At 41.7% G+C, this 25,690-nt stretch overlaps 1 protein-coding gene across 6 annotated transcripts in view; it reads right to left on the reverse strand.

Annotated features, from left to right (window-relative positions):
- Positions 1-25,690, reverse strand: part of CNTN5 (contactin 5) — a 1,008,853-nt gene that overhangs the window by 977,113 nt on the left and 6,050 nt on the right. The gene's annotated exons all lie outside the window — the stretch shown is intronic.

Here is a 25,690-nt window from a genome sequence, read left to right on the forward strand (position 1 = left end):
TAAGCAACTGAGTCAAACTGACCCCCTTCTGCACAGGGGGAGGAAAGGGGCAATTACTCAGAACTCTCCTCTCCAGGCAGCTACTCCAGGAAGTGGGACTGAGGCCACTAGTCTGCCTTAGCTGTCAGTGTGCCTGGGACACCAGGGATACCTGCTGGAAAGGCAGGGCAGGGTCAGGGCGTCACTCACCCGGTGCCAGCTGTGGGGTTCTTCCTTCACAGTGTGAGCCCACTCACCAGAAGCGCCTGCTGATCCCTCAGCTTCTGCCACAGCTGCACTTGCTGCTGCAGCTCATGGTGCCTGTCTCTTAGCCTGCTGCTCAAGGTAAGCTCCACGCTGTCGTCCAGGGGCTGCATCTTGCCGGAGCCCACGGCCACCCCACAGCCCTCTGGGCACTCCTGGCTCCCCACATATACCCCGTTCACCACCTCTGCAGGGCAGAATGAGCACGATGCTCCCTCCTCTCACTCGCTGCTTTGGGCGTTTCCCGCCCAACAGCAGCACACACCTCTATACTGCTCGTGGCTCCCCCTTGACAAAGGCTCCGTGGGCAATTGCCTACCAGTAAGGCCTGCCCTGGGAATAGGGCATGCCATACATTCAAAGTTACACAGCAAACCTCTTATTTTATATACAACCACTCATTACACTGCATTTACTATAAATTGCATCACAGATTTTGTAATTGGCTTGGTTACTTTGTGGGAACCAATCCCTGTACAGCATGCTTTGTCCATGCATTCTCCATGTACAACTTCTTGCTTTTCCTCATCTTACATTCCAGGCTTATTTTAGCCATTGTTATCTCATCCATTGTTCCCTGGCTCTTCCCCCTTATTTTAGCTAGTACTGTCAGTCATTCCGTTTCCAGCTTGTGGATCCATTTAACTCCCTAATCCTTTCTCCCAAGAAGTGAGGGCTCACCCATGTCCAATTACTCATGTCAAACCAGGCCTACATTCCACTGCTTTTGTTTTTCTTTTTGCATTTATTTTATTGGCATTATATTCCTGCCTGTGCTTTTCTAAGTTTACTTCCCAGCAACACATTTTCAAGACCACAGTAGTTGTAATTTTTTAAACCACCATTAATAGTAGGCTTAAAGTATGAAGCAGGGAGTGCAAGCTTACCTCCTCTGGTATAGCTCACGAGGGTGTAATTGTACATTATAAGCTTGCTTTGCCTTTGAAGCGTCCTTCAGTAATTTTAACTTTGCCTTTATTACATTATAAAAACTGGGTACAAAATCTATTTTTTTCATTTATTACCACAGGAAATGTAGGTGTGAAACAGAATATAGGGCAATAAAAATAATATTCCCTGGGTCCATACCAGAATTGATCCTTCTCAGCCACCATAACAATACTTATCACTAGCATAGACAGTTTTTACTTGAACAATGTCCCACCATCTCAACTGCACTATGCAATTTGGAGACTGTTCCCCCAGAGTGAAAGCACATGCTCACAATTCTGCCTGTAGGACATCACACCTGCAGGTTAGTGTTCCCCAGGTGCAAACAGCAGTACAAGACTGAGGCTTTCCAGACTTTTCATTATCTTGTAACAGCATCTGAGGAGGGAAAACATACTTCTTCCATGCTGTCTGGGTTGCTGCGGTTTCACATTTAACTAGGGTTACCATACGTCCGGATTTTCCCGGACATGTCCGGCTTTTGGGGGCTCAAATCCCCGTCCGGGGGGAAATCCCCAAAAGCCGGGCATGTCCGGGAAAATCGGGAGGTCAGCCGGGCCCGCGGGGAGCCGGTCAGCCGGGCCGGCCGGGCCGGCGGGGAGCCGGGCCCGGGAGCCGGGGCGTGCGCCGGGCCGCCGGGGGCCGGCAGTGCTAGGCGGGCCGGGGGTGGTCAGCCGGGGCCGGCACCCCAGGGCCCGAGCCGACCCAGGCTGGAAACGCCGGGGGGCCAGCCTGGGCCGCGCCTCCTTCCCCCACACCCCCCTTACCTGCTTCAGGCTTCCCGCGAATCAAATATTCGCGGGAAGCAGGGGAGGGGGCGGAGACTTTGGGGAGGGGGAGGGGTTGGGCGGGGGGTGTGGGCGGGGCTGGGGGCGGGGCCGGGGGCTGTGGAGTGTCCTCCATTTGGAGGCACAAAATATGGTAACCCTACATTTAACTTCATGTATTTGACCCTTGTTAATTTTTATACCCTGCACCAACTCTTTTGTGCCAAACTTTAAACATTTTTGTGGTGATAAAAGAGGGCAACTTTTCTTGCTTCATATTCCTTAAGGCTGCTTTTACTCTTTACAGCATGTATCCCCCCCCCCCCCAGACTACACATTATATTACAACATATTGACTTACTGCCATATTTTAAAAGCAATTATGATATACAGTTAAAGCTTTATTAAGGAGTCCTTGGTTTTCCTTATTCAATGGAGGTAATACTTTTGCTGCTATCTTCTGTTTGGAATGCTTGATCATGTTCCCACAGCATCTCTGTGTCAGTTTGGTTTAAGAGTGACATACCAATTTTAAACAGTTCAGTTTCTGCGCCAAAGCTATTAAGTCTTTTTCTGGTACAGTCGTCTTCCTCCACCCCCTCTCCCGCAACTTTGGCAGTTTTAGGCATTCTTGAATAAACATTTTTATTCAGAAAGTCCTTATATCAGCGCTGATGCTATGTACTGCAAGCTGTTTGCTTCTTTCACTGCTTCTTCCTTCCCCCTCCATGTTCTCATATTTAATGCTCTACAAAATGAGTACATTAAACATGTCTGGATTAATTTTTGTATAACTGCTGAAAAAATGGTTCATAAAGCTCTCTGTGGGTTACCCTATGACTTAAACTGACATTAATTTTATGATATTATACACTTGATTTACTTCTTAAAGATATTACATGGCTCTGCATTTTTCACTAGCACCATTTTCACCCAGCTTTTCTTTACTGTTATGTGTATGAACTTAATATTGGAGCTGGATGGAAATTTTTTGATTAAATGCGTTTTCCTCCAAACATGCCAATTTATCTAACCTGAGAGATTTTCCAGAAAGGCTCAATTTCACCACATTTTTTTCAACTTAAAAAATATATATATATTGAAAGAAGTTTTAAAATTTTTTTTGGTTATAACAATTTTGAATGGTCAAAATGGAAACATTTCAGTATTATCAAAACAAAACATTGGAATTGACCTGAACTTTTTTCTTTTAATTCATAATTTTTAATTATTTTGGACCCAATTTGGGACGACAATTTTTTTTTTTTTGATATCTCAAAAATTTTCACTGGATGAAAAAAAATAAAAAAAGTTTCCCACTCAGCTCTATTAACTATCTTGTTACCTATTAGGGTTTACAGAATTGTCTAGGAGGTATGTAACAGAAATGCAGAAACTGCTATATCTCATTAAAGGGGGCCAAATATTCCCCTGGAACATGGCTTAACAGCTCATTAGCCCAACTGTTTGGGTGGGGCACACACCATCTCTCTGCCCCTCCCCACTTTTTTTGTGGGGGAGCAGATACTATCCTGAACTCAGGGAAGTGCAGTAATTCTTCCTGACCTTTACACAGACCATGGAAATAGGATAGATTTTTTATTCCCTTCCTTCCCCACTACTTTGTGCTCACATAAGGGCTAGATGGACTCTAGCCCTAACCACATTGTACCACTCTTCTGATACTTTACTTCTGGTGTTTCCTCATGTGAATATTTCTCCCCCTGAATTTATTTCGCTCTTCTCTTGTATGTAACAGGCTGACCTACTTCTTTCTGTTTAACAAACTTTTAATAATTTCATCATTTGAGGTCAAGTAGTTTTGATACCAAGTCTATCAGTCTTGTTTTTCCATTAATGTAACTACTGTACGACCCTCCTGTAATTATTGATCGTCAGCTTTCCTCCTGTTTAAATATATCCTACTTGATCTTGTCTACTATGATTTCTAAATTACTCTAATATTGTTAAATGAGCTAACATGTATGATGCCAATGTGACATTCCTAATGCAATTTGTGTTAGTATTGTAATTCTGAGCAAGTTGTCCACCTGTGTAATGGGGATTGTCTTTGGAACAGGAAGCCTTGGCTTTAATTTTCCAGTTATGCTTGGGGTAGATAATCACAGCTTACCACAATATGTAGAAGGACAGGTAAAGGACTCTAATGATCAGCAATGTGTTCTATTTCTTTAGATGATACACCTCCAATCTTTGGTATTGTTTTCTTAAACAAATTTAATGTAACTGAAAGGTGACAGATACAAGTCCTAGAAGAATGAAGTGCTCTGGAGATGGTCAAAGTAATTTCCATCAACCATTTCAAAATTTCTGAATGGACTCATTTTTCATTTTTTTAATTGAACTTTGTTTTTTTGGGGGGAGGGGGTGATAACCAATTTGATAACATTTTCAATAAAAAGCTCAAATCAAAATATTGCAAAAAGTTTCACAAAAACCCAAAAATTTTGATAAAGTCATGTTTGGGGGGTTCTTGGGGTGGTTGGATTTGTTTGTTTATTTCTGCAGGTTTTTTTTTTAAGAAGGCCTTTTCTTGGTAGAGAAAATATGTTAAAAAACTCTGAAATCCTCCTGTCGATGTAGCATAGGTACAAATATAAACACTTCCTCTTTCCACCCAACCCCATCCAATGTGTGTCTCTCTAAGGGCACAGACAGAAGGATGAAAAGAACAGAGGGGGCTAAATTGCCGTTGTTGCTTTGTCTCTTCTCTCCTCTATAATGGACACTCCCCTCAGTCCACCCACCCTAAATCAAGAAAATTCCACGTGTACTGTAGATAGTTTTAGAAGTATAAACTTGTGATTTAATAGCCAGTAGGATGTTTTTTTGAGAAACTGTCTTCAATGTCTTCAGACTCCAGTGCTGAAAGTGTAATAGGGATGCAAAGGGAAAAACAGAGGCCTATTGTGTTATTCCTTTCCACATGTGAGCTGGGTCTTCTCTTAATCTGATTGCAATCATTATCTCCTAAATTTCCTAATACACTTTTAATTTTCACCTACATTTTTGGTCAGAGTTGCAGACACCAAATTAGTAGCATAAGCACAATGGTCTATTATTTGTGTTGATTTCTCAAGTGACCATTATGGGAGGATGGAGAATGCACTAACTAAACTAGCAACCACATTTTACTGAGTGTGAGGCCAACATCTGGCAGCCTGCTGCTAGTCTGGGCTTGTATAGCTTTTCATATTCCCAAAAGATTTTCAGATATTAAGAGTTGATGTTTTGACACATTGTTTTCTTCCTGCAGCTGGGTCCAGAGCTGGCTGACATTTGTGAAATGGACAAAGTGTCCACAGTTTTCACAGGCTGCACATACATTTTCATTACCACCGTAATGCAGCAAGTCTCTTGTTATTATGTTCCCATCATTTTTTGCGATTCAAAGCCAGTGGCTAATGCACAATGATTCATAGGAAGATAACATTCCAAATTGCACATCAACCAGTCTTCGTTGCTGTCTAGGTGAAAGTAAAGAGGTATGTGCAAATTCCTTCCTGGACCCTGTAATAGTCAGCTGATGCTGTGAAGCAGGAAGTCCAACTATCTCTATTAGCATGCGTAACTAGAAGTGTTATTGTATTGGTCATAAAATTATCCTGCCCTTTTTAAAATCAAGCCTGTGAACTCCTGTATGACTGCACTCCTGAGACTGACTTCATGCTGTGCTGGAAGCGTTCCTTTTAATTTGTATTTACTTTGCCTGACTCTTGTTTCAGTGTAAGAGCTGGAGTTGAGGGAAAGGGGATAATTTCAATTGTAAAGTGTTGGTGAATTCAATCTCAGGGAAACTTCTGCCATTTCTGTGAGAGCGCCCAGGTCTAGCATATCAACATTTCTCAAGTCAAAGCTAGAAATCACCCATTTTCCACATCTGTCCCAGAGTGAAGTGACACCTTTCTGATAGAACAGCTTCTGCAATAAAACAGCAAGCGTGTGACCAAATGGCAACACCATTGTTTACACAAAAATGAGCAATAAAATAAAGTTGCTTTGTGTTATTGCAAAAACATGATTCCTTTCCTGTTCCTACCCTAAGCTATTAGAGCCAAGAGTACATCATAAAACCTTTAAAAATCTTGAATGTATACAGATTGATCACCTGGATAAGCTAGGTGAGTTAGGGTTAGCAACTATCAGCATTACTTACTCTGCTGGGGATCCATCTTTCAAAACTTGTTCTCCTAGGGTTAAATTCACCCATACCAGAGTGGCTGTGTAAGGAAGGCCTCCAATATAGAAGAACTGCTGCTGTTGTTCCAATGATTAGGGAAAGACTGGTGCACAGGAAGGGAAAATTGGGATTTTGCACTGCCTGTCAGAGGAAGGTAGAGGCCTGACATTGTGTGGACAGTTTGTCCATGGTCATGATAGTATTTGTTCAAGAGACGATACAGCTTCAATCATGCTGCAATGAAGGGTTTGGAAATTGCTCTCTCAGTGGGACTGCAGAGGAGCCTCATACCCCCAATGGGGGCGGGGGGGGGAGGGAGAGGTGGGAGATTCTTTCCCCCCAAACAATGTCCTGGAACTATGTAAGAGCTTGTTTCCAGGAGCCATTCACCCTTTCAGATGGTGGCCAAATTGACCGCCCTGTTTAAACTATAGAAGATTGCATTTTGCAGTAGATCATGCTATCAAAATGTGAGTTTATTCTGGAAAAGAACTGTGAACAAATGGCACTGAAGAATTCCATGTTCATTGTTTCTCAGTAGGTTCCATATCAAATGTATGAAATTTACATGTTTTTGGTGGTGTTTTTAAACACTGCAAACCCTGCAAACTCAACCTGAAATATCAGCGTCAAGCTGTGCGCTTTCCATCTCAGTATCACAAGTAGTAAAGGATTTGGCAGGCCAAATTCTGCCCTCAGTTACACCCATGGAACTACACTGCCTCCATGTGGGCTGCAAATGTGTAATGAATTCAAGGAGGGGGCAGAGGTCACTCTGCATGTGGAACCTTCTCTTCATGGAACTAAAGGTAAAAGTCAGAAGAGAAAATAGTCTCTTTTCAGAGAAAAAATACATTTTATAACTTGTAAAATATAGTTGATACATGACAGCTAAACTACATATCTGCGGACGTACATTTTTTCCCTTTATTTAAAGGGTATTTTAAAGTATCTTAAAGCTATATAATTGTTTTAAAACTGTGAAATTTAGTACAGCTCCAAAAACCAGTTACACAATCTTCCAAGACCACTTTAAAAAAAAAAGCATTAGCAAGTGTGATAGGGAAATACTCTTTCCTATGGCCCCATCCAAGGCTGGCTCTAGGCACCAGCAAAGCAAGCAGTTGCTTGGGGGCGGCACATTTGCAGGGGCGCCAGAATTCAGCATGGGAGTTGAGAATCAACAGGGGGCCCTGGGAGCTGTAGTTCCTTGGTTAGCTCCCTGCCTATAGAGCCAGCCCTGGAGCAGGGAAAGGACTACATTTCCCAGCATTCCCTTGGTCGTAATTAACAGGAAAGGGAGGGGGAAGGAGTGTGGAACTGAAACCTCATGCTGCAGCTTGCTATGAATTGTAGGGACAGAGCCAGCTCTAGGTTTTTTGCCACCCCCCACCCCAGCCCTGGGCTTCCCCTGTGCCCCCGTGTTGCCCCAGCCCTGGACTCTCCCCTGCCCACACCCCCTGCTGCCCCAGCTCTGGCCCCCACCACCTCCTGCCACCCCAGCTCTGGGCTCTCCCCCCACCCGCACCTCCTGCCACCCCAGCTCTGGCCCCCATCCGCACCTCCTGCCGCCACAGCCCTGGGCTCTCCCCCAAAGAAAGAATTGGGTGGACTAAATTGACAGTGCCCCTCTCTATCTGAAGCCTAGGAAGGGTGATCCCATTAGAATTTAAAATGAAAAGTAAGGGAGGGGAGGGCTCTACTAGACTGGGCAGCTTTAGATACAGTACCAGGCATGTAGGAGGATTTACACTTCTGAGCCATGGAAGCAGAAATTGATTTTTCTTTTCCAGATTTAGCTAATAGTCAGAAAGGGAATCTAGCACTTACCTTCCAGATTTGAACACCCTCAAAATTCAGGAGTGCTCAAGCTCAATTTGGGCAGCTGTTACTTCATTTCTCCCAAATCAAATATACTGATCCATTGTAACTTGCTGTAGAGAAAGTAGAATAAATTGAGCAAGAAATGCTTCCCAGTGGTTATTAGGACTGGAATTGCTATTTTCAACAACCATTGCTTTTTTAAGTTTTAGTTTTATTTGTTTAAAAGGAAGACAGTGCATTGGCAAATTCCCCATAGAAACAAAGAGTGGAACAAAAGAATAATAAAGGCACCTCAGCTTTTCCTCATTTATGGAGGACAGTCTTATAATATGCATCCAGATATCCTCCAATCACACAAGCTGAAAATTGTTCCACTTTACTGCAGTTCTGTAACCATATGGGAATCAATCCTGTCTGTTCTGTGCATATCCAAAATTCCTGCTAGATGACCCGCCCTGGAAGCGAGTTACCAGTGACCCAGGGCTGGGGCGGCAGGAGGGTGCAGTTGGGTTGCGGGGGGGAGAAGAGCCCAGGGCTGGGGTGGGGGGCAGCCAAAATTTTTTTTGCTTGGGGCAGCAAAAAAACCTAGAGCCGGCCCTGGCCCCATCTCATGAAAGCAAGCCCTCTATAGGATACCAAGTAAGCACATGCTTAATTTTAATCAGTGATACCTAAGCACATGTGCAAGTTAGGTGGGTGCACAAGCTGTTCAGAACAGAGAGACTTGAGCACATGCTTGTGTTTTCTGGAATCGGGATCGTAATCACTTTCCCTTCATCAAATTCAACAGGGGAGTTCCTATTTTATTTTCAGACTATCACTGTGTGTGCTGAAAAACTGATTGACAATTGTATCTATTATCTCTTCAAGACTTCTTTTTTTTAAAAGCACACAAAGAAATGATGAAAAATACCATTGTTTGAGATTTAAAACAGTGCTTGAAATATTTACCTACAGTAGATGCCAATATGTATATGTATATTTAATCACGAAGTCATAAGGCTACATTTAAGCACTTTCTATCAGCTCCCTCTCCTGTCTGCTTTTTTCCCCCCGTCTGTTCTTTTTTACTACCTCCTACATTTTCAAACAAACACTCTTTACTTTCTTCCTTTCAGGTGTTCCCTTTCCATTTTTATCTACTGCAGCCATTCCAGGTACGAAGCAGTTAAGTGACTGCACCACTGCTAATCAACTCAGCTTTATTATCCAGAGATTGTAGATGCAACCCTGCACTAGTAGAATTGATTGGTCACTCAGATCAAAGCATATAAATATTTAAAGTGGCACCATATCATTCCAAAAGTGAAGCCTAAAGTGTTTGTTTACTCTGTACTAATAATGGTAGTTAAAGGAGACATACTCAGAGAGCGACATTAATAAAATATTTAAAAATGAACTAAAGTCAGGAAATGTTAGTTGTCTGGTGGCAAGAGTGCCAAAGGATAGGATAATTTAAAAAAAAAAAAAAAAAAAAGAGGATGAGAGAAAAATCTCCTCCCTCCCCCATCAAACTGAGTCAATACGTGGTAAAAGAAATTGTGTTAGTGGTTATTTCCACAGAGTTCAAATAGAGACATAACAGTCATGACATTTCAGATTAGGGCATCAACTGTTTTTAGAAGGAATAGCTAATTTTACTAGTTTTACATTCTTTAAGGTCACAAGGGAGCATCAGGCAAAGGGAGGGGGGAGGGAACAAGCTCCAAGAGGCATTGTCCCCAAATTAAAAAGTGGTATAATATATTCATTTGAAATCTATTTTGAAGGGAAATACTTCGCTTTAACAAGGTATTACACAGTGGCAATATACAACGGTCCTATTGCAGTGAACATAATGAGGAGCACAGAGTATCCACAATGGCTGATCATTTGGAAACTTCCTGTCAATGCTGAAGAGACTTAAAGGAACCATGCAATGTAAGTGTGCTAGAGCTACATGCTATTTTTGTTAGAAAACCTCTCAGCCAGACGTGAAAGTAAGCCAGTCCGGTCCAGCATACTGGCAAGAGCCGGTACACCGTGCCGGACTGGACTGGCTTCTCTGGCGGTGATTTAAAGGGCCCAGGGTTCCAGCCGCTGCGGGGAGCCCCGGGCCCTTTAAAGCGCTGCCCGAGCCCCGCTGCCAGAGCTCTGGTGGCACTTTATAGGGTCCGAGGCTCCCTGCAACGCCTGAAGCCTCTGGCCCTTTCAATTGCTGCTGGAGCCCTACCACTGCTACCCCAGCCGTGGCAGGGCTCCAGAGGCAATTTAAAGGGCCCGGGGCTCCCTGCCATGGCAGGAGCACTGGGCCCTTTAAATCCCCCCCGCAGCAGCTGGAGCCCCAGGCCCTTTAATTCGCCCCTGAACCCCGGGGCTCCCAGCTGCCTCTGCAGCTGGAAGCTCTGGGGTGATTTAAAGGCCCCCGGGGCTCCCAGCCACAGCCCCAGGGCCTTTAAATCTTGAAAGGCCCCGCCCCTTCCTGTTGAGGCCACACCTCTTCTGGTTGAGGCCACACCCACTCAGGACTCCGGCGTACCGGTAAGTCCTTTTAAGTTACTTTCACCCCTGCTCTCAGCACTCAAACTTCTCCTGGGTCAGAGGTTTCAATGCGAACTTAAAACTGTGCTCCGTTTTCTCAAAAGCGTCCTATGCCCTTTGAGTGAACCAGTGGCAGTCCTGATTTAGGGACTGGGGCTGAACCCACATGGGTTATAGGCAAGGGACTTGATCCAAAGCTTATTGAAGTCAATGGGAGTCTTACCACTTATTTCAATGGGCTTTGGGTCAGTCCCAAATTGAGATGAGACTCAGTAGTTTTGACTCACTGATGCTTGAGCTTAGGGGCGTAACTTGGGATGTGAACCTATGTGGATCCAAAGAGAGACTCAGACAAAAATAAGCACAACTCCCTGTGAAATGAAACTTCTGAGTGTTGCAGAATTCTAAAATGTACCACAATACTGTATTGGTCCATAGGACGCCAGAGCCTAATTATAAAGCTTTATGAAAAGTTTTCTATGTCAGCAGAACCAGCGAGGAGAGTGCGTGGGGGGGAAAAATTCACTTTTTGCACATTAACAAGAGAATAAAATACTTAGACAGAAAGTCACCATTGGTGCAGATAGACACTTACAGAACAAAAAACGGGTAATTTTGTGCAGCTCTGCTTGTCACTAGCACAGTCAGAATCCATTTGGTAGCAGGTATAAAATCCAATCTGGAATTCCTCCGTCTGTGCCACTGGTGAAGTATGTTTCTTAGCAGGGTTTGAGTTTACAGCGTGAGGTAAATTCCAGGCTGGGGGACCTCACCAAACAAAGTGGGTACAACTCGACAGACTTCATTGGAGCCGCATCTGCTTATGCCAGCGCAGGATTTTACTCTGGGATGTTTTAAGTCCCTCTGGAATAAAACTTAGCCACAGGAGTCTGATCACAATTATAAAAAGATATTGCATGACAAAACGCTGTCTTCGTGAGAATCAAAAAGGACAATGGGGGCGGGGAGGCCCTGGGATGGACCACAACTGCGTGGGTTTCCTAATTTAATGGGCCAACCCTAGAAAGGCATGCTGGGGAAAGAAGTTTCCTCTAAGTGGTTAAGTACACTGGGGAGAGTTAAGTAGGCATTAAGAAGTCCTCAGGGAAGATGCTCCTAGGGAAAACGCTGAATTTTGCTATACTGGTGGTAGACACAAGGTTGCCTACTGGTTAGTGTTTGGTATGTGTGCCCTTTCTGTGCCCAACCCACACAAGCGGTGAATCAATTAATATATCCCTGTGTAGAGCCTAGCTCTTTAGCTGAAGCCACAAGAGACTTTTTTCAGCTCTTGCAGACTCTAGCTGAATCCCAAGTGTTGTCCACTTGGTGGTTTTACCGCTGGTAAGGAAACAATTTTCCAATTGTGCAAGAATTTGAGAATTCAAAATTTTTCCCATCCCAAATCAAGACAAAATGTCAAAATCTCAATTTTCTTCCAAAGAAAACTTTGGATTGAGTCAATCAAAACATTCTATTTTGACTTTGACCTTTTTATTTTTATTTTTACTATAAATTAACATTTTAAAAGAAAAAGGTCAATTTGAACTAAAAACAGAACTTCTCATTTCAAAAATGAAAAAAATGGGGGCTTTGACAATTACAACCGCTCCCCCCCCCAAAAAAAATTTTTTTTTTTTACAAATGGGTAATGTATTGAAATTGACCTTCTCCTACAAAGTATTAGTTTTGGGGGAAAAGGTATTTTCTTATGAAAAAGCATTTAGTCAGAAACAACATCCCATGTAGCAAGTGATCTGTATAGTCTGCAGCACAACAGAATCAAATACGTGTACCACATTTTTTTCTATTACTATAAAATTTCCTTAATTCTCATCCACCCCACATAAGTATGGTACATAAGTGAAAATACTCAATGATGAAAAATTAAGTGATTATTTTGAAGGAGTGCTTTCGCCCCCTCCAACACACCTCATGTTCTCTACTCGTTGATCCCTGCAGTTTTGTCCAGATGGCCCAGCTCAGAACCTTGTAGAAAAGACGGGGGTGTACATAGCCAATTTCAACAGTTGATTTCCCTGTGCCTCAGCCCCTACACAGTTCTCCAGGTGGCCCAGCTCACCCTACTTTTTAAACAATACTGAAAAAATATCACCAAGTGACCAGTCATTGCAAGTATTATCACATTAGGCCACCTTGAAGAAAAAGCTAGCTTATTAAATGCAGTGTGAACTTTAATGTAAAGTGCCTTTCTTCAGGATGGTCTGGTTTGACAGTCATTGGCACACCACACAATTTGTTGTTTTTGTTTAATATGTCTGTAGCCATAATGACACTGGTTTTACTGCAGCTACAAAGAATATATTTATTTGGTGCATGTGTGTGTTGTAGAGGCGGTGATGGGTTATCTATACTTCTTTATCTCACTGTGTGCATGATTTTTCACCTCTCTTTTGTGCGATAATAATAAAATCCAAATTACAACACAGGCACATAGAGCACACAAATTAAGAACAATAGATTAATGATACAACCCATAGGATAGACAAAAAAGACAAAATGCCAATAAAACTTAAATTATATGAGCAAAAAAATAATGAATAGTATTAAAGGCAAAAACATCTATTCCCATCTTCCTTGCGCTAGCATCTAAATAATCAAAATTAAATATATGAAATACTGAACAAATTAAACAAGTCACAACAATAAGTGATGTGTTCTATGCCTCATTCTGCAGTTCTTAATCAGCCAAAGTTTTTATCAATTTCAGTGGCACTCTGAATGGGTGATTTGCCTGAATAAAGATCATAGTATTTGATCCTGTTTCTACACGTAAGGTTACTTGAAATCTGCCTATTACAATTGCATAACACACTGAATATCCAAACACCTAAACTACAAGGAAACAGAATAATTCTATAGTCCAGTAAGTACACCTGATCATGGAGCTCTGTCGAAGTTAGTAGGAGTTTTGCCATTTACTTCAATTGGCATATGATCATTACCAGTAAAGAGTAAAAGTTTGTATGCTGTTGCAACTCTGTTTCTTTTATTGGGTTAGAAAATCCTTTTTTTCCCCCCCTCAAGTCCAAAATCGGAAATAAGTTGCACTGCATATTGCTAAATACAGTTTTTCCACTTACAAAATATTCCAGATCTTATTATACCACCTACAGGTAAATACCAGGTAAAGACAGGGAAATACCTGGAGTCCACTAAGCCACTTAGTTATGCTTAAATGCTAGAAGTGTTTTTGTTACTATTTTCAGGAGGTTTCTCATAACGTGCCTCTTTTCAATTTTTAATCCAGTTTCCAACAAAGCAGCACATATAGTCATCTACTCTCTTTCCCATAATCATAGACAGCTCACAAAAAACGGGTACATAATTGTTTAATTAATAAACTCTGCATCTGACCACACTTTCTCTTACACTGATTTGATACATATATTTTATACAGAATGTTGAAAGTAGATTAGACATTTGTAAGCAATTTATATGGCATCAGAAAAATGACCTACTGAGATAGAGGCATTCTCATTGCCTGTGTAGATTACCTCCTGATCCTCCTTTAGAAATAGTGCTCCTACATAAGCAAATCCATTTTTTTTGTGTTTCCAAAGTTGGATAAAATCCAGAAGCAAATTTGCACCCACATTCCCACACATTATATTTTCTATTTCATCAACTGCCCTAACACCTAAAATTTTAGTAACCGACAAAGAAGGAATCTTAGAATCATCTTACAGACAGAGAATGCTACAAAGAGAACCCTTTTTAAACAGGCAACCCTTTGTTGTAAGCAACTCTTTAGACTCCAGACTTGGTGCTCTTACATACAAAACTCCTATTGACTTCAATGGGAAATCCATGTACCCATGCAATTGGGCCCTAAAGTACAATATCTAAATGAGGTTTTCTATATATTTTTGCTTAATCTGTATTTAAAGAGTACTTCTCCTAGGCAATTAGTTTTATTTGTTCCATGGGAGATTGCTTGTTTTATCAAAATTCAGCTAAATGATCCTTTGTTCCCTTCACATTTCTTTCCTGTTGTTGTTGATTAACAAGTATTTTGTGTAAACATCCTTCTCCTCCTTCTACCTGAATCATTCTCTGATGTCTCAAAACACTGTTTTGCACCCTCCAGGGGTTGCATTATGAAGTCACAAACTGCGGACATCAATGAGTGACTCAGATAGGAGGTGACTGATAATGAGACAAGTAATCTTTGTCTCAGTAACCAATCATTTATGATTCAAAATGAAATACAAGGGGGGGAAGTATACGGATATTTTAACTATGCAACATGTTTTCTGAAGTCTGTTTGTATGACAATGGTCCTTTTGGTATACTATCCTCACTCATCATCTGATCTCTTCTGGGTGTCTGATTATACCTCTTTCAGACATTAGGTCCCCCTCAGCAAGAAGCTTTCAACATTACTTCATAGTGCAGAATGCTGGAGAATGAGAAAGTATGACATGTCCAAACTGTCTACATTCCATACAACCTGCCTCAGAAAATCCTACGTATCTTTTAGTCCAGAACAATCTCAAACCAAGATCTATTGACACAGTGCAGCCAAGAGGATCTGAGCACCCTCATTGCCGGGAGATGTTGGAGATGGACTTGCCATGTGCTTCGGATAGAAACTGATTCCATCACGAGAGTAGCAAGAAGATGGACACCTGAAGGCAAGCGAAAAATGAGACTGCCTGAAAACAACATGGTGAAGAGCTGTGGAAGCCGAGCTGAAAAACCTGGGGCACAGGTAGGGAACCATTGAAAGACTTGCCAGAAATGGACAGAAGTGGAGGAACTTTGTTGCAGCCCTAAACTCCAGAGGCGTAATGGGAACATGATGATGAGCATGAAGCTATTTCAGGTGAGAGAAGAAGAAAGGCCCAGTTTTTAAGGCACTAAGTTAGGACTTGGAGGCCAAAGTTCGATTCCCTACTCCTCCACAAACTTCCAAACTTGGGCATGTTACTTAGTCAGTCTGTACTGTAGTTCCACATCTGTAAAATGGCAATAATAGCACTGCCCTACCTCACAGGATAAATAAGATGAATGATAAATACATGAAAGGTGGTGAGAAGCTCAGGTACAACAGTGATGGGGACCACCTAAGTACCTTATAGAGTGTAACCGATAGGTATTTGCTAGGTGAGGCATTAATGTAAGTTAAGGCAATAATGCAATGAGCCAAGAGGTAAATCTCTCCCTCCCAATGCACGCAGGATGGGATACAACTTTTATAATGTGTTACACTGACATCACTATGCCTAATGCATATTCAGTAGGGGTTTGCCCCCTTTTCCTTAGTTGTATTTCTTCTATCTATTTCTAGCATTCTTCTGGTCAGACATCTTCTGATGTCCTTAACAAAAATATCCCACGCTGGTATAAAGTAGCATGTAGTGATTACCTCCCAGCAGTTTAGTCATTACTAACTAGCGTTCTAACCTGTGATATCTTATGAGAAGAACAAAGGAATGGCCATATTGGGTCAGACTAATGGTCCATCTAGTCTAGTATCCTGTCTTCCGACAGCGGCCAATGCCAGATGCCTCAAAGGGATTGACCAGAAAGGGAAATCATCAAGTGATCTATCCCCCGTCATCCACTCCCAGCTTCTGGCAACCAGAGGCTAGGGACACACAAGTTGCATCCCTGAGCATCTTGGCTAATAGCTATTGATGGACCTATCCTTTATGAATTTATCTAATTCTCTTTTGAATCCTGTTATAGTTTTGGCCTTCACAACATACAGTCAATTTATGGAACTCGTTGCCAGGGTATGCTGTGTGAAGAAATACTTCCTTGTGTTTGTTTTAAAAACAACAGCTACCCATTAATTTCATAGAGTGACTGCTGCTTCTTATGTTATGTGAAGGAGTAAATAACACTTCCTTATTCACTTTCTCCACACCATATATGATTTTATACTTCTTTATCATATATCCCCTTAGCCGTCTCTTTTCCAAGCTGAATAGTCCCTATCTTTTTAATGTTTCCTCAAAAGAAAGCTGTTCCATACCCTTAATCATTTTGGTTGCCCTTCTCTGTACCTTTTCCAATTCTAATATCTCTTTTTTGAGATGGAGTGATCGGAAATGCACGCAGTATTCAAGATGTGGCATACCATGGATTTATACAGTGGCAATAAGATATTTTCTTTGTCTTTTTATAATCCCTTTGCACATTCTGTGAGGAATTTTTGACTGCTGCTCCTGCACATTGAGCAGATATTTTCAGAGAACTATCACAATGGCCTGGTCCCCACTAAGCCCCCACTTCGGACTAAGGTACGCAAATTCAGCTACGTTAATAACGTAGCTGAATTCGAAGTACCTTAGTCCGAACTTACCGCGGGTCCAGACGCGGCAGGGAGGCTCCCCCGACGATGCCGCGTACTCCTCTCGCCGAGCCGGAGTACCGGCGTCGACGGCGAGCACTTCCGGGATCGATCCCAGAACATCGATTGCCTGCCGCCGGACCCTCCGGTAAGTGTAGACGTACCCAATGACTCCAAGATCTTTTTTGAGTGGCAACCACTAATTTTGATCCCAACATTTTGTAAGTATAGTTGGGATTATGTTTTCCCATGTGCATTACTTTGCATTTATCAACATTGAACTTCATCTCCCATTTTGTTGCCCATTTCACCCAGTTTTGTGAGATTCCTTTGTACCTCTTCGCAGTCTGCTTTACACTTAACTATCTTGAGAAATTTGATATGGTCTGAAAATATTGCCACCTCACTGTTACCCCTTTTTCCAGATCGTTGATGAATATGTTGAATAGGACTTCTCCCAGTACAGATCCCTGCAGGACACCACTTTTTACATCTCTCCATTCTGAAAATTGACCCTTTGTTTCCTGTCTTCTAACCACTTACTGATCCATAACAGGACCTTCCTTCTTATCCCATGGCTGCTTGGTTTGCTAAAGAGCCTTTGGCGAGGGACCTTGTCAAAGGCTTTCTGAAAATCTAAGTACATTATATCCACTGGATCATCCTTGTCCACGTTTTTTGACCACCTCAAAGAATTCTAGTAGATTGGTGAGGCATGATTTCCCTTTACAAAATCCATGTTGACTCCGCCCCAACAAATTGTGTTAATCTAGGTGTCTGATAATTCTGTTCTTTACTACAGTTACAACTAGTTTGCCTACTACAGAAATTAAGCTTATTGGGCTGTAATTGCCAAGATTGTCTCTGGAGACTTTTTAAAAAGATTGGTGTCACATTAGCTATCCTCTGGTCATCGGTACAGAAGCTGATTTAAATGATAGGTTGCACACCACAGTTAGTAGTTCTGCAATTTCTTATTTATGTTCCTTCAGAACTCTTGGGTGACTACTGTCTGGTCATGGTGACTTATGATTGCTTAATTTAAGCCTTTGTTCCAAAACCTCAGACACCCCAGTCGGAGACAGTGCCTTAGATTTGTCCCCTACAAAGAATAGTAAAGATTTCAGAATCTCCCTCACATCCTCTGCAGAGAAGACTGATGCAAATAATTCATGTAGCTTCTCCGCAATGGCCTTATCTTCCTTGTGTGCTTCTTAAGCATCTTGATTGTCCAGTGACCCCACTGATTGTTTGGCAGTCTTCTGGCGTCTGATGCTTTTTTTGGTTTGTTTTTAATCTGTTAGTTTTTAGGACTTTGGCTAGTTGCTCTTCAAATTCTTCTTTTGGCCTGCCTTATTATTCTTTTACACTTGACTTGCCCGAGTTTATGCTTCTTTCTGTTTTCCTCAGAAGGATTGAACTTCCAATTTTTAAAGGATGCTTTTTTGCCTCTAAACACTTCTTTGACTTTTGAGGTTTAGCCACAGTGGCACTTTTTTGGTCCTCCGACTGTTTTTTTTCCCTTTTTTTTAAATTTGGGGTACATATTTAATTTGAGCCTCTGTTATGGGGTTTTTAAAGAACTGCCATGCAGCTTGCAGGCATTTCACTTTTGGGACTGTATCTTTAATTTCTGTTTAACTAGCCTCCTCATTTTTGTGTTGTTCCCCTTTCTGAAGTTAAATACAATTGTGGTGGGCTTCTTTGGTGTTTTACTTCCACCAGGTTGTTAAATTTATTTATATTATGGTTGCTACTATGAAGCAGTTCAGCTATATTCACCTCTTGGACCAGATCCTGTGTTCTACTTAGGACTAAATCAAGAATTGCCTTTCACCTTATGTGTTCCAGGATTAGCTGCTCCAGAAAGCAGTCATTTATGGTGTCAAGATACTTTATCTCCTCCATTATTATTGTGTTTTCTATTTTTAATCGCCTCTCTAATTTTCCAGAGCATTTCATAATCACTGTCAACATCCTGGTCAGGTACACAGTAGTATATTCCTACTGCTCTATTCTTATTATAGAAGCATGGAATTTCTATCCATAAAGATTCTATAGTACAGTTTCATACATTTAAGATTTTCACTCTATTAGACTCTATGCTTTCTTTCATTTATAGTGCCGCTATCCCACTAGCATTAACTACTCTGCCATTCTTTTAAATTTTGTATTAACATATCCTATTGATTATCATTGTTCCACCAAGTTTCTGTGATGCCTATTATATCATTTAATACCAGGCACATCTTAGCATTTAGACTTCTAGCATTTGTATACAAGCACTTATACAATTTGTCACTTTTTAGCTGTCTGCCATTATGTGATGTAATTAAATGGAACACTTTTTCATTTGACCATTTCTCTTCAGTTCCTTCCTGTACTTTATCAACTTTCATCCTCTCCTCCCTACTAGGATATAGAGAATCCCAGATAACAGATTATACCCTAAGGGATGTCTCATTCTGAACCATGTGCTCCTCTGTAACAGTCAGCTTTCCCCCGGCCCTAGTTTTTAAATCCTTCCTGTATAGGCTCCTCTGTTCCCAAAATGTTTCCCAGTTCCTAATAAACTTAAATCCCTCCTCCCTATACCTTCATCTCATCCACACATTGAGACCCTGCAGTTCTGCCTGTCCAACTCGCCCTGTGTGTGGAACTGGAAGCGTTTCAGAGAATGCTACCATGAAGGTCCTAGACTTCAATCTCTTACTTAGAAGCCTAGATTTGGCCTCCAGGACCTCTCTCCTTCCTTTACTTATGTCACTGGTACCTACATGTACCACAACCACCAGCTCCTCCCCAACACTGCACAAAAGCATGTCTGCATGGCTCGAGAGACACAACCTTTGCAGCCAATAGGCTATTCACCATGCAGTTCTCCCAGCTGGGTTTGTGATGACTATTTCCAATAATAAAATCCTCCATTACTATTACCTTTCTCTTACTAATCACTAGGATTCCCCGCCCTGGGAGAGGTATCCTCAGTGTGAGAGGATACCATGACATCATCTGGAAGGAGGGTCCCAACTATGGGATTGTTTCCTCTTCACTCTACTGTAATTTTCTCCTTCCCCAAGACTTTCATCCTCCTCAATAACACAGAAGCTGTTAGACTGGGCATGGGACTGTGTCCCAGAAAGTCTCATCTACGTACCTCTGTCTCCCTTAGTTCCTCCAGTTCAGCCACTCTGATCTCCAAAGCCCGTATTCCCTCTCTGAGGGCCATGACCTCCTTTCACTGAATGCACATCATCAGGCCACAAGGCAGGATTGTACATACTGCATTCAGTGCAGTAAACTGGACAGTCCCCACTCTGCTGCTGGAATTCCGCCTGCATTCTTTTATTCCATCTTTTTTGTTGTTTTGGGTTTGGTTTTGTTTGTTTTTGAGGGGGTGTTTATTGCCATAAGTTCAGAGAATGTTAATCAGTTGTATCTAGCTCTCACATTCCCACTCTAAACGCCATCGTAAAACTCCCCTGTTAGCTACTCCTGTTTGCTACCTCTAGGGTTATTCTTGGTTAGCTGCTCATGCCAACGCTTTGGGGCCTCATACTTTAATTAGTTTAGCTAAGCTACTGTCTTACAGAACTTGAGGCTTGTATGCTTATTGCATTTTTGCCTTTACTTATATCCATGCCTCACCTAGCAAATACCTATAGGCTACAAGCCCCCACTTGATGGGGTGATTGTTAAAAGGGTCTTATTAAGTCACCATAAGGAGGTTTCAGGGATTTGGTAGGCTGTGACTGAATGAGACCTAATGATGGTGTAAGGGCAGGATCGCCGGAACCTGTGTAGAAGTTGGGGGCCACAGATGCTGGAACCATGGCCCCACCCCCTGCTCCTCCTCTTTTCCCCTGAGGCCCTGCCCCCTGGCTATGCCGGAAGCGAGAGCCGGGTCATGATCAGAGCTTTCCAGTGAGCCCAGGCTGCTATGAGGAGCCCCGGAGCCGCCACCTGCCCTGGGCAGTGGGGCTGGGGTGCCCAAGAGCAGCACCCTGCCTGTGTCCCCACCCCCATGGAGAAGGAGGGGGCTAAGGCCTACGTAGCCCGCACCGGGAAGGGGCTGGCCTCATTGGCAGGGGCTGCGCTTTGTGGCAGGGGAGCTGATTACCTCCCCCCACCAGAAAATGGAGCCCCTGCCGCACCTTCCTGAGGCTACTACACCCATGTTAAAAAGTGGGAAGGGTGTCCCTCTTGCTCCCCAGAGTTCTGGCAGCCCTGTGTAGAGGTGTTCTGATTCCTGATACACATCTATAGAAACCGCAGGCCTCATGGACACAATGATTTGCTCTCTCTTCTGGGACTGTCCAAGTGTGTTTGTAACGACTACTCTAGGTTGATGTTGGGCCTTCTCATGAGACTTTTCTGGGACTACTTAATATCCCTTCTGCACCCTTCTGATTTTACAATACATACTACACAACAATTAAAATAATATCAACTGCAATATTTTAGACAACAATTCATCCTTTTAACCCAATTTCCATCCAGGGAGGTATAACTAATATGTTATTACTTCCACACATTAACCTGGCAAGGGATTGTTCTGCCTCATCAATGTTGTTATCAGTTTTATCAAGTTTTCTTTTCATTAGCTGTTTTAGTTTTAAATCAAGTATATGCACAAGAAATGTTGTTAGGCTTTATATGGTTAGATCTTGATACTCTGGATCAGAGATAACGGTCTTATTTTCAGAAACAGAGGAAATTGCCACAGGGCCAATTGATGTATATACACCTTTGTGATCCCACGCTCCAACTGACCATAAAAACCATCTCTTGCAGGTAGTTACCACACAATATTGACCATCTCCACCATAGGTCACCCTCTTTACAACAGCCTTTTACTTAGTTAGTCTGATAGACCATAATAACTGGTTCTGTTGGTACCCCTTTCTTCTAGCCAAAGGTGTGTCCGCTTCAAATACATCATATCTAGTTTTGGGGGGAGGGTTAGCTCAGTGGTTTGAGCATTGGCCTGCTAAACCCAGGGTTGTGAGTTCAATCCTTGAGGGGGCCATTTAGGGATCTGGGGCAAAAATCTGTCTGGGGATGGGTCCTGCTTTGAGCAGGGGGTTGGACTAGATGACCTCCTGAGGTCCCTTCCAACCCTGATATTCTATGATTCTACTGATGCCCCTATTCCGAGCAACAGGCCATTTACAAATTTTTTTTATGTTTGGGTATCAGAGGAGGTACATTGATGTATTCCATGTAAACATTGCCTTCCAGGTGACCTACTGAGTGGACAGCTGCCAATTGGCTAGAAATATCCTCACTTGGATTGAATACAGACTGCAAATGAGACACAAGGATTTTGTCACAATGGAATTTTTTGTTGAACAACAGATTCATGATTAGGGTGCAGTGTCACATACCCCATGTTTCTAATTACTCCTAGTGGCAATTCCTGACAAGAATTTAAACTAGTGTCTTTTCCTGTTCCATGTTTTTGAAAAATAGTTCCACTTATCCTTGATTAAATGTGGAACATTTCCCAATTCTAAAAGTTATACAGTGTTAGTGATAGTGTTCAACACATTTACCGTATGCAGAACAAGAGAATTGCACTATTTTGTACTCAGTGCTAATAAGCACTAATCTTATCCACAAGGAGCACCGAGAAGAAAGAATCCACCTTAGTGCATTTACAATAATTAAATTCACCCAATATGTCAACTTGACAAATTTAGCACAACAGGAACATGCATGAATTAAACCTGATTAATACTCCTGGTATAGGTGTAGTTGCCTCCCGCTGGAATTATTAAATGGAGTAAAGACCTTTTTCCAGCTTACCAAAGATGACATGATTACATCCACTAGCTTATAGCTAGGGGTTACACTCCCGCCCCCCCCCACCCCATTACGCCTTTTACAATTTAATAGGGCTCACTAGAGGCTGGCTTCCTTGATCAAAGAACAACAGATAGAAAGTCCAGCCTGCTTCACAAAAGTACAGAAAAAGAGAAATCCTACACAGGCATTTGCAAGCAGCAAAGTGTGCACACACAGCAAAGAGGTGTCAGGACATCAGAATTGCCATGAGTCTTATTCCCAGTTTTCCTGAGCTGAGTTTTATGTAAACAATAATATGCAGCAGTGCATACATTACACTGCAATGGAACATTCTGAACATATTGTGATCCATGAGGCTGAAAAAAAAAGAAAAACAAAAAAGAAAAATCAAGTGCTTGTCTCACCTCAGAAGTTGAAATGTCGCAAACCCTCCCCCCCACCAGAATTTTTTTTTGATGGATCACAAGGAAAATTGGTCTTTCGATAGAATCACACACAAAAAAAGCTTCTCTGACATTCACATTTATTTTTTAAGAGATTCGTTCCATGTGAGATTTCATAAAGCTGGACAACATACTGTGTAAAATAAAATCTAAGAAAATATGATATCGGGGTACTTTCGAACTGTTAATTATTGGGCAGTGGCTTTGTGCCACTGCCCAAACATTGTGATATCAATGTTAACTCAGCCAAACACAGTGGATTTTAGTAACTGTACACGGCATAATACACCACCAAAACCAAACTCAAGATTTATCAGAACTGCATACTTTCAAAACTACTTTATAGTACAGAATGCTGGGGACTGAGAAAGTACCACATGTCCAAACTGTCTTCATTCCATACATCCTGCTTCAGAAGAGTCCTCTGTATCTTTTGGCCCAGAACAATTTCAAACCAAGACCTATTCATACAGTGCAGCCAAGAAGATGTGAGCACCAGAATTACCAGGAGATTCTGGAGATGGATTGGCCATGTACTTCAGATGGAAACTGATTCCATCACCAGAATAGAATTAAGATGGACACCTGAAGACACGTGAAAACAAGGTCGCTCAAAAACACCACGGTGAAGAGCTGTGGAAGCCAAGCTGAAAAACCTGGGGCACAGCTGGGGAACCGTTGAAAGACTTGCCAGAAATGGCCTTAAATGCCGGAGGTGTAATGGGAATATGATCGGGGGAGAGGGGAACTTTAAGAAATAGGTTCATGGTTATGATGCACAGCTATGGGATACAACTCTTCTCTCTCAGATATATGGTCTCTAGGAGACTAGGAATAATGGTGGGAAATGATAAGATGTTCAAAGTTAAAAATTGAATTCAGAGGAACTTGTGAAAACTCCTCCATGCAGCAATTCAGGACTCCATGCTATGTACCATACTGTATGTTAACCCCCCCAGAGCCTTATAACCTAACATCTAATGTTCAGTGCTTCTTTAGTTATAAAACCCCTACATTATTAGGTACTTATAAGAAATTTTTCCAGAGAATCAGTTTTGTGGGTCTGAATAAGCAAAGCACCTTTATTCTTATATCTCTTTTTCCACAAAAGGAAAATCTAATCTTGGGTGAGAATTGTTTGTGAAAACTGCATTTTCTCCTTTCATAAAAAAGGTTTTTTGTTTTACCATAACAAGAAAAATTGCTCTCTGCATCCTTATGAAAATGTCACATTTTGCATGCAAGCACTAGAAGCAGAAATTGATAGTTCTGCTCAGCTCCAATAGATACAAGTAAAGTGAGCAGGCTAAAATACAGTGCATTTGTTGCTAACACAAAACAGGATAAGAACAAAACCAACACACTTTTCAATTAATCAAAATTAACAGTCAGTTTTGCCAGTGGTAGAAATAACTTCTTTCTGTTCTACTCTTGAAGAGATTTAGAGTTAGGGGCCAAAATTTTAACCTGATGCCACCATTTTTCTGGATGCAAATGCAGTTATAAATAATTTGTGGGTACAATTTTGCATCCACAGTTTAGGGCACAGAGATATTAAGTACCTTAATTTACAGATGCAATCAGTGACTCAGACATCAATGTGACTTAAACTACAGGTTCAAAATTGCACATGGAATTATTTCCACCTGCCAATTTGCACCTGCAGAATTAGAGGCCCCGTTTATTATAGCTTTTGAATTTGACCCAAAAAGTCAACTATGCACATATACAATTCCAGATGGTGGCAAAAGATTTACTGCTTTCTGTTGAATAAAAAGGAGCGTGTGCAGAATTTCAGAAAGATTGGAAGATTAATCTAGCTAAGCATCCAAAATTTCAAATGCTTGTCTGAAATACAATCAAATTTCCGTGTTCTAGGTATACCAGAATTCCCATGAGAATAGAATCATTAATGAAATTTTCAGTACTTTCTGGTTCCAGCCAGTTAAGAAATATCCCCTTTCATTGTATTACAAGAATTTCTTTTGTTTTATCCTCAAACAAAATTGGGGAGAAAGCAAAAAATAAAAGGCTAAGTAGATAGACCTTACATCAGAGTAATGCAGACATGATAAAGCTGGATGACTGCTGGTTCAATACAGCTGAAGAACATTATAACAAGAGATGAGAAATGCATAGACATTTGGATCATTTTCATCCTGTTTTGTTCCTTAAAATTCTGGGTGTATACTGCAAAAAAACAGTGATATACCTGTGAGATGACTGGTTAAGTTCTGCAGTGATTGAGTGGGGATAATGGCTGCCTTACAAAAGTCAAAGTGCAAGTTGACTTTTACAACACCAGATAGTTAGCCCCTCAGTCAAGAAAGCATCTTGGGATGTTAACATCATTACTAATTACTATCCATCCTCAAACATACATTTTCAAGGAAGATTATGGAAAAAATAGGGCTGTAGAAAATACAACATCCTGGAATTCCACCGATTTACTGGATTCCTATCCATCTGGTTTCTGAGCTGAGCAGGAATTGTGATTGTGCGTGAGAGATATTTGAGTATCTCCTTCTAGTGATCGGCTAGAGTAAGGGGCTCAGTTCATGTTGATTCTATCAGATACCAATGACAGCAGCGTTTTGTCAGTGACTGTCCT

The sequence above is a fragment of the Chrysemys picta genome, chromosome 1 (genome assembly GCF_011386835.1).
Source record: "Chrysemys picta bellii isolate R12L10 chromosome 1, ASM1138683v2, whole genome shotgun sequence".
Classification (NCBI taxonomy): Eukaryota; Metazoa; Chordata; order Testudines; family Emydidae; genus Chrysemys; species Chrysemys picta.